Here is a 6,063-nt window from a genome sequence, read left to right on the forward strand (position 1 = left end):
CCCGGCCGTTGGTTTGAAATCTCGCTCATTTGAACACTCCCCGCTCTGCAGCGGCTTTTTGGCAGCTCCGGCTGAGTTTGCCCAGCTGTGGCGGTGCCTTTGATCCCAGTACTCGGGAGGGCTGAAGGTCGCCATGTCCTGTTTTGTTTGTTCAAGCACATTGGCTTGTCAGTTTCATGTGACCTTGTCTACTGGCTTGAAACAACGGCAACCACAAGTCTGTGCACCTACAGCCGGGTCCGGAGCCCAGCGAAGTGCCTGGGAACCATCTCCCTGGCTGCAGTAGCCTCGGGCTCAGGCTGTACGAGATCGTAGGCCCATAGGCATTGTCATCCCCAGTCAGAGGCCATCGCTTGGCCGGAGTTTTTATGCAAATTAACCTAGTCCATCTAGTCTGGTACGATGCCACTTGTAGTGTCCAGTACCTGCTATTTGTGGGGACAGGGAAAATCCTCTCTGGACCCTATCGTATATTTGCACGTTGTGTGTTTTGCCTTGTGTGTGTGTGTGTCTGTGTGTGTCTATGCGGTTGTGCTGTGTTTTGTCTTTGTTCTTCTCTGTCACTTTGCCTCAGCCCAGGGGTCCCCAGTGCAGTGCCCGCTGGCGCCTTGGCACCCGCAGGGGCATCTAAGTGCGCCCGCATACTGGCCAGCGGACGAGCATCCGCCGAAATGCCGCTGAAATTCGGTGGCATTTTGGCCGTGATGCCTCTGGATGACGCCGCTTGTTGGTGGCATTTCGGCGGCTGCTCATCTGCCGCCACGGTCCTCCGTGGCTCATCGTCTGGCGCCTGCCAGACAAAAAAGGTTGGGGACCACTGCCTCAGCCCCTTGTTTGATCAGAGCAATGCCCTTTCCAGCCCGTGTGATCCACAGGTGAGGTTAGAGTTGGAGCAAGGTGCTGGATTGCTCACCCTGGGGGCTTACGGCACGAGGCAGCGACGATGTACGCACTTCCCTTCCCGCCCCTGCACACCACGCCCAGGCAATACATTGCTCACCCAGATCTGACCAGACCATTCGTGGAGGGGACATGGATTTGTGGATCATTCAGTTCTTGGCTTCTCTGCAGAAGCTGCCAGCAAGGGTGACCTGTGGTATATGGAAAACTGTGTTACAAACATGTCTTGAGCTACCACTTGAAATTTCAGGCAGTTTCCTGGTCCTGCCTGCAGGCTAAGGGGTTCTGTAGGGAAGCATGTGATCTGGGTCTTCTTCAATAGTCAGTCTGCAAAGAACCAGCCTAGACCAAGCTTATGATTATCGATCTATCTATCAATCGAGCGATTTAATGCATTACATGGCTCCCAAATTCTCATCGCTTTGGTAGCTCAGTGCCTCTCCAAATTATAATGTGTACATAGAAAAGATCTGTTCATCTTCTCCCACTTCCAGTCAGCATGTGGTGGACTTTGTTTAATTCATGTGTCTGAGTTTTCTCCCTCACTGTTTTTGTGAATGGGGCATTACTCTGAGAAGGCCCCTTGGCCCGAGGCCCATCACGCTATTTTCCCACATCAGGCAGTTTATGATCACAGCTGACCTGGGCGGGATTCAATCCTGCGATGAAGGCCTGGTCTACACACCTAGAACTTGGCTCAATCTAGCAACATCACTCAGAGCTGTGAAAAATGTGGAATTCTTCCATTGACCTAGCGCCTGCCTCTCGGAGAGGTGGACTGACTACATTGATGTGGTAGTAAGTGTCTATGCTGCAGTGCCTCTAGTGTAGACATACCCTAAGGCCCAGATCCTGTTCACTTTTATGCACATGCTCAGCTCTATGCACCTGGTAAATCCCATTGACCCCAGTCGGCCTGTTAACACACGTCCTTAAGGGGAAATCTTGCTAGGTGCCTCGCTGCATCTTGAAGCACTTCAATCCTGAAAAATCTGACCCTCAGTGGCCTGCCCAAGGCCAGGCAGGGTGCCTGTGGCAGAGGAGGGAATTAAATCCAGGCCCTAACCACTGGGCCACCCTTCCTGTCTGAGTGCTGCAGCGCTGTGGCTCAAGCAGTAGTAGCTTGTGGTCTTTAAACCACGATTTGAGGACTTTAATAACTCAGGGCTTGGCTACACTGGAGAATTGCAGCGCTGGTGGTGGGTTTACAGCGCTGCAACTTACGCACTGTCCACACTGGCAAGGCACATACAGCGCTGTATCTCCCTGGCTGCAGCGCTGGCTGTACTCCTGCTCTGCCTCGGGTATAACTATTGCAGCGCTGGTGATGCAGCGCTGCTCCGCCAGTGTGGCCACCCAAAGCGCTGTAATTGGCCTCCAGCAGAATTTTCCCATAATGCTTTTAACTAAAGAACTCTTTGTTTTGTTGTGAACTCGTGGCTCCCGGAGCTGCTTATCTGAAAAACAAACACAGCTCCTGTTTGCTGTGAATGAGGCAGGCAGGGGGATGAATGTCTACAGCTAGTGTTTGCTTTAGGAGAGAAACAGCACGGCGGGAGGGAGTGGGGGAAAGGGAGTCCATCGGAGCAGCTGCTTATCTGGTCTGCAGGCTGTTTGCATTTAAGAGTGAATGAGGCGTCGGGGAAATGGTCAGAATTTGCAAGGCAGGGAGCTGACACAGTGTCGGCTCCAAAAATCCACTCTCTCTCTCTCTCGCTCTCTCTCCCCCACGCTCCTGTCACACTCCACCCCACCCCCCTCTTTTGAAAAGCACGTTGCAGCCACTTGAACGCTGGGATAGCTGCCCATAATGCACCACTCCCAACACTGCTGCAAATGCGGCCACACTGCAGCGCTGGTAGCTGTCAGTGTGGCCACATTCCAGCGCTTTCCCTACACAGCTGTACGAACACAGCTGTAACTCCCAGCGCTGCACATCTGCAAGTGTAGCCAAGCCCTCAGACATAGGTCAGGGGTTTGTTACAGGAGTGGGTGAGTGAGATTCTGTGGCCTGCATTGTGCAGGAGGTCAGACCAGATGATCATAATGGTCCCTTCTGACCTTAAAGTCTATGAGCTCCAGGGTTCAGTCCCGGCAGGCAGCCGAGACAAGTACACCTGCCCACAAACCTGGGACAGGTCCCGGATTCCCTGGGGGAAAGTACCTGCTTCTATGTTAGAGTTTGGCTCAGAGGGCCATGAATGCTTTGACGTACGGGGTGAGCCCATGTGTGACACTATTCCCGGAAGGGGCCCCCAGATCGCTACAGGCCCGACTGGACCCTTTACTGCTGTTGCTGAGCAGTGACTCGCAGGAACAATTTCACTGAAGTCAATGGTGCTGGTTTTGTAGGTCAGCGGCTCCAACACACTAACCACCAAGGGCCAGTTCCGGGCGATCAGTTTGGTTTTGTTTCTTAGGTTTGCAGCCAGAACTCCCTGAAGCCGAGGGAGGGCCGGCAGGGGGCCCGGCCTTCAAGCCACAGCCCATGGCATCATGAGCAGAACATTCCCCCTGGCCTGGGAAGCAGGAACAGCTGACTTGGCTCGGGAGCGGGGCTGCTTCCCCATGGGAACGGCTGCAGGGCGATTGGGCTGGATATAGCCAGCCAGGGCAAAGGTGCATCATGAGGCGAACACTGGACCCAACTCAGAGCCCACTAAAGTCAATGCAGAGACGCCCACTTCGGATCAGGCTCATTTCGCACCTCTGGGTCATACTAATTATCCCGTGTTATTACAAACATGAATATGTCGCTCAGCACCCTTCCCTCAGGGATCTCCGAGAGCTGCACAGTGAAGTCAGCGTCCCCACACCCACAGGTCAGTAACTATTATGTTATGCCCTTATCCAGAGCGGGAGAACGAATCTACGGGCTAGTCCTCTCTTAGTCACAAATGGATCTGTCAGATCCCAGGCTGGGGCAGGAGCATCCTCCATTGTCTCCAATGTATTTGTTGCGTCCTTTATAAAACGTCCCCTCAGTGATGCCATCCCGACCCCCCCAGCCAAGCGTCCCGCTCCGAGCTCCCCGTCTCTTTACAGCTAGGCGAGTCGGTGCAGTTTGGAAGCTTCCACACAGAGGCTTCCCTTCCTTCCCCGCCCCTCTGCCCTTTATCCCAGCGTGGGAGGAGGTGAACGGATGATTAATCCTAAAATTAAAAACCAGCAATGGCGCCAGGAACGCAAGTGACTTCTGGCCTATTGCAGATTCCCAGCCTGGGACTCCATTCCCAGCAGACTCGCTACATCTCTGAGCTCCCCAGAAAGAACTCGTCCTTTCTCCCATCACCGCAGTCAGCCCGTCTAAGGCCAAACCGCCCCGCGCTCGCTGCGTTTTGGAAGTCCTGAGGAAAGGGGGAAGCGAGCGGGGACGGACACGCTCATGAGGCGGGGGCGAAAGGCAGCGACGCTCATCAAAACAGCGTTTGATGTGTGCGCGCAGCTTTTTGGAGCCAAAAGCTGTGTTTTTCCTGGAGGCTTGGCCTGTGGCTGACCAGTGGGCTGCTTTCTCCATCTCTCTCTCACACACACATATGCCTATAGCCAGCTTTGCAGTCCAGGGCAGCCAGCCCTAAAGCTGGACAATCAGGCGGATTGAAACAACCTAAGCCCCTCTCTGAAGAGCGTGAAATATATTTTGTAAATCTGGGACTGAACTCCCCAGGCGATAGCATGTCACACCACAAGGTGAGTGTAGAGGGAATTCCTCTCTGCCTACTGCCTTCAAAGCCTTCCCCGGTCATAAAAGACTCTGTGTTTGTACCATCCTGTATGCTGAAAGCCAGGCTTTTCGCTAGACTAATTTTCCTCCACATTTCTCGCTATGGAAAAAACAGAACCTCAATTAACTGAAGCTCCATTTGTCTGCACCACCCCTCTTTTCCATGACAGGTTTGTCTCCCCTGACATATGTTAATTGCACTGGCAATTCGCTCAAAACTTCAGTTACCCAAATGGCTGATATTCAGATAATGGAGGTTCAGCTGCACAATGTTCCCTGCACATTAGTCTTTGCACATTTGTCTTCTTTTATTTATCTCGAGTTAATAAGAGACGTATTGGAGTCTAAATATCTTTAGCCGCATCTGAGATCGTATGCGACGTAAGCGCTTCCAGAAATGCGTTTGCCAAATTCATGGGTGCATCTGTCCTCTCCGCTCCGTAGTGCAGGGGCACGCTTGCTCACATCCTCGCACTATGTGTGTGCATGTGTGTGCACATCCATGCCTTTGTGCACACACATGTGAAACGCTGCTTGTGCAAAAAGATGCATCTGCCATTTGGGCCGCTGCCTTTCAGAGCGAGAAGAAACCGTCGAGGTTTGTAAGGTAACTCACTTCTCTTCATGTGTCAGCATCATAATGCCCACATCTGTAATTTTCACTCCATGCATCTGAAGAAGTGGGTTTTTTACCCACGATAGCTTATGCCCAAATAAATCTGTTAGTCTGTAAGGTGCCGCCGGACTCCTTGTTGTTTTTGTGGCTACACACTAACACCGCTATCCGGATACTTACAGGTTAGGTACCATTTCTTGGCCCCACCACTGCAATTGCAATTGCATTTGGGGGGGAAGGATAGCTCAGTGGTTTGAGCATTAGCCTGCTAAACCCAGGGTTGTGCGTTCAATCCTTAAGGGGGCCATTTAGGGAACTGGGGTAAAAATCTCTCTGGGGATTGGTCCTGCTTTGAGCAGGGGGTTGGACTAGATGACCTTCTGAGGTCCCTTCCAACCTTAATCTTCTATAAATTGGATCCATGCCCTTTTGCACCCTGGGCACAGGTCCAAAGGCAGGCCTTTGGGGGCCTGATTGCAGGATCGGGGCCTTTCTTTGCAAACATGGGGCCAGCAGCTCCTCCGCTGGTGTCAATCCCCCCCCATGGGAGCAAGGCTCCTTTACAGCTTTCGACCCCGGCCATAAATCCCTCCAACAGCCTCCTGGAGGCCGCTTTGCGAGATGCAACCCATGTCTCGCAGGCTCCGGGGCTCCCAGCTGGCAGGCTCACGCGGGCTGGCTAAGGGCGGGTTTCCTTTGCTGTTCCCTAGCCTGGAGCGAAGCGATGGTGCAACCGCCCGCGCGCGGCGGCGGCGGCGGCTGCGTTTGCACAGGAAGGAGCGGGCTCCGCCACACCCCGCTCCCGCTCCGACTCGCTGGGAAA

This window comes from Mauremys mutica, chromosome 23 (genome assembly GCF_020497125.1).
Source record: "Mauremys mutica isolate MM-2020 ecotype Southern chromosome 23, ASM2049712v1, whole genome shotgun sequence".
Taxonomy (NCBI): domain Eukaryota; kingdom Metazoa; phylum Chordata; order Testudines; family Geoemydidae; genus Mauremys; species Mauremys mutica.